Consider the following 4,376-nt stretch of genomic DNA (forward strand, 5'->3'; position numbering starts at 1 on the left):
CAAATGGCAAGCAATGTTGTAGGGGATCATCAATAAGCATGTTTGGAGTATAATCAACCACTACCTCATCAATAAAGTTAATCGCAAAGCACTCTTCATCCCTATTTGAGCTTAAGGATGCATTGAAGATGTTGACTCTAAGTTTCTTATTGCCAAATGATATATCCATGACACCCGATCTACAATTGATGCAAGCATTCGCAGTGGCTAAAAAGGGCCGTCCAAGAATGATTGGTGGTAACTTATTGGTAGTTGTATTGTCCATATCTAGGATAAAAAAATCAACAAGAAAATATAGATCCTCAACCTTTACCAAAATGTTTTCAAGTAGCCCACGGGGTCGTTTGATTGAACGGTTTGCCAATTGTAGAATCACATCACTGGATTTCAAATCTCCTAGACCAAACCTATCATAAACGAAACGAACCCGGGTAAAATATTCACACTGGCTCCCAAATCAAGCAATGCTTTACTTATGGATAAATCTCCAATGACACATGAAATTAAAGGTGTACTTGGATCTTTAAGTTTAGGGGGCAGTTGGTTGTTGAAATTGCTGTTAGGATTGAGAATGAGAATGTAACAATTGAGTGTTTTGCTCTAGTCCATAGGTGCACAATCTTAGGTGTTTGAGTCTTCAACTTACACTTTTGGGTGTACATATCTTTTAGAAACTTAGCATAAGCTGGGACTTGCTAGAACATAAAGCACATGCTTCAATCTGATTAGGTGGAGAGAAACTTGTAGGAAGTGGAGATGGGGTTTGTTATCCTAATGACAAGAGATGGTCCAATTTCTTTGATAGCAAGTCAACCTTAGTGCTCATCTCAATGGTAGGATTTATCTCATAGAGACCGCTTCTCTTTGGTTGCCCAATGGATGGATTCTCAATCCTAGCTGTTGAAGCATGGTATTGGGAGTTTTCACTAAGGATCTCAAAAAGTTCCCATGCCTCATTCTCATTCTTGTGCATGAAAGTTCCACCACAGGAAGAATCAACCATTTGCCTATGTCGGTCTTTAAGGCCATCATAAAAGCATTGAACCAATTGCCATTTAGGAATAGCATGGTGGGGGCACTTTCTAAGTAATTCTTTTAGTCTTTCCCAGGCCTCATGAAATTGTTCTCCTTCTTGTTGGGAGAAACTCGTTATCGTTCTCCTAATGCTATTGGTACGGCCAATGGAGAAGAACTTTTTAAGGAACTCCTGTTGCATTCCTACCCAAGTGGAAATTTTAACATTGTCCAAAAAATGAAGCCAATGCTTAGCTTTATCTTTAAGGGAGAATGGAAAAAAAAGTAACCTTAAAGCATCAACTGAGAGGTTTTGAATTTTAACCGTGGATGACACCTCTAAAAACTCATCTAAGTGCTTATAAGGCTCTTCATTGGCAAGTCCATAAAAAGATGGTAGCATTTGAATCACACTAGATTTGATCTCATATTGAGCCGCCTCTATGTTAGGCAACTTAATACAAGAAAGCGGAGTATATAACGTAGGAATGAAATGCTCACTCAAGGGCCTCATTGGAGGCTCATAGTTTGCCATGGTTCTTTGCCTTCTAAGGTTGGCCAAAGTCTCTTCTAACTCTAAGTCAAGTGGAGTCAATTCAGGGTTTAGGGACCGACGACCATGCATACACACAGAAGAATAAAAAAAAAAAGAATAAGCTAAATAAGGAAAATTAAAAGAAAATAACTATAGCAAAAGGGAGAGTTTAGGACGTACTTGAAGCGCAATCCACGTGATCTTTCTAACAAAAGTTACACATGTGGGATCTGAGGGATGGGGATTTTTAAAAATTAACCTAAACAACCCAATCTAATGCAAATATTACAATGGAAAAGTCCTAAATACAATTATATGTAAGAAAGAAAAGATAACAACCTAAACTAATTATCGAATCGCTACTCTTGCAGTTACCTACAAAACAAAAGAAAAAAAGATTAGTTAAATAAGCAAAGAAAAATTAAAAATTAAAAACACTAAAATTACTCTAAAAATTATGCCTAATTGACAAAAATCAATCCTAGCAACCGTGCTTTGGTTCCCCGGCAACGGCGTCAAAATTTGATCGTGTCGCTAACCAATCAAAAATAAAATCCTATACTAATCTAGCAAGCAGAAAGTACGGGGTCGAACTATGGGGAACTAAAAGGCTAAGTTACTAAGATTGAATTTAACAAAACTAAATTTAAACTAAATCTATTAACTAATGTAAAACGTTAACTGTGAATATGTGAAGATCTTTGGGATTTCGAATCCCCAATGCTTTTCCTAATCGATATAACTCTACACTTCAAAGTAAATTAGGGATGGTCTTCCTAGATATGCCCTATCTTCGCAAGACTATCGTCCTTCGCGGAAGCTTGGCACGCTTAGTTCGCTGAGCTATAGAACATCTTTGGCCAAACTCAAACACAATCAACTAGAAGAGATAGAACAATCAACTTAATGAAATAAGCATGGTTCATCTACATCTCAAAGCAAAGGAACTAGCTACTCGTTATTACAAAGTTCATAAGAAAAATAAAGATGAAACATAGGGAGAGGGAGAGAGAGAGAGAGAGAGAGAGAGAGAGAGAGAGAGAGAGAGAGAGAGAGAGAGATGTGGTCTTCTTCAGCAATGAGAGATGAGAGCCGCATTTGCCGTCTTCTTCTCTTCTCTGTGGTTGGCTTCTCTTTTATGTCTCCAGCACACAATGAATCCCTTCTCTTTACCCGTAGATTCGACCTTTATTCTTTCCGAATTTGGAAAAACTTAAAACTGGAAAGTTGTAGATATTTTCAATATCGTTCCATAGCATCTTGAATCATCGAAATCCAAGCTCATATGAGAGAGATATGCCCAAAATACTGAAGGTAGGTCTGTTTACCCGATTTTCAGATTTATTACCAATTTTGTTCCTTAAACCTCCACCTATTTCCAATTTGACTAAGATTTCACTTTTCATGATTTCTTGAGCAGCAAGATTGAAAGCCATGATTTCAAAATCTACCAATATCTAATATATTGCCAACTTTACTCCATATTATCTCTAATATCCAAAATCTCCTTATTTCTGAAAAATACACAAAAATACTCAATTAGCTCTCTTTAATTAAATAAGTATGGGGAATTAAATCAAATAAATAATGATAAATGCATACTTATCAATACAACATTAGGAAAGAAGCCTAAAAGATCAGAGAGAAAACGAATCAAACTGAGCAAAAAACAAAGCTCTAACTTCATTGGTCGATTGATTGGTCTACTGACCCAGTCGACCAACAAAGTCAGTACGAAGCAAATACGGGAATTTTGATCCGAAACTCAATCTACAAGGTTCGAAACTTCATGAAACTTGGAGGGAAACTTTAGGATAGTATTCTAACACTAAGGGAGTAAAGATCCGGCACTAATAATGATTAAAAACATTACCTTCAATCTAAAATCATGGTTTCCCAAATTGGGTGAAAACCCTAGAATTCGAATCACAGAAAAGACAAGGGATGATTTAAATCTCATCCAAGAAAAAGGTAATCAGAATCAATTACAAGTACGTCATGAAAATTATATTCAGTTGGCTAAGAAATCAGATCCATAAGAAGAACTAGGGTTTCAAAGGATCTTACAAGGATTAGGGTTGAGATCTCTATGCTGATCATAAACCCTAAAGAAAAGAATGAGATCATGAAAGAGATGGTTGCAAGAATGCAACATCTTCTTCCCAATCTTAAACAAGAACAAGATTGAAGAATGAAAAATCCCAACACTGAAAAGATTACTAACCTTGTATTGATAGATCGGAGATGAGAGACTTCAGACTTCAGAGAATTCTTTGAAATCACCAAAGAGAGTTTCAAACGAGTCTTCCCACGTTCTCAGAGTGTTTTGGAGGTAGAGGATACTAAGAAACATGAAGTGTGTTTAAATAGATAATGAAAAACCCTAAAATTGGAGTTTCTCGGATTTAACACACTATTGGTCGAGTGCTTGGTCGACTAGCCCAGTCGACCAATCAGGTTAGCAAAGTCCAAACAGGGAATTGGAGGGTCAAATGGACACCAAACCTAAAGAGCTTTTGCACACACATCAATTGACATACCTAGGGTGTAGAAATGCCTTCGAACCAAGTCAAATAATACTCTAAGTCTTTCAACTAATCTCATCTTCAGTCATGTGCAGCTTTCTTTCCAGATCTGCATAGACTTCCAAGTATGGAACTCCATCATCAATCTCCATGGGTTCTAGGTCAAACACCATTTCTTCTACTGAGATGGCCCACAGTTGGCTTCTTCCTTTACTTCGGGTCATCGGACCTACAAACAACCGGGATTCCGGGTCAGGGTTAGGGTTAGGATAGGGTTGGATTTCACATTCTACCCCCCTTAA

The 4,376-nt window shown here is 37.3% G+C and overlaps 1 non-coding gene across 1 annotated transcript; it reads left to right on the forward strand.

The window, feature by feature from the left end:
• Window positions 1-1,061: 1,061 nt before the first annotated feature.
• LOC149018694 (small nucleolar RNA R71) lies at window positions 1,062-1,168 on the forward strand. Its single transcript, XR_016173236.1, has one exon. It is a non-coding gene; the product is annotated as a small nucleolar RNA R71 (small nucleolar RNA).
• The last annotated feature ends 3,208 nt before the right edge of the window (window positions 1,169-4,376 follow it).

The sequence above is a fragment of the Hakea prostrata genome, chromosome 4 (genome assembly GCF_041222555.1).
Source record: "Hakea prostrata isolate BN-2017 chromosome 4, UWA_Hpros_2, whole genome shotgun sequence".
Taxonomy (NCBI): domain Eukaryota; kingdom Viridiplantae; phylum Streptophyta; class Magnoliopsida; order Proteales; family Proteaceae; genus Hakea; species Hakea prostrata.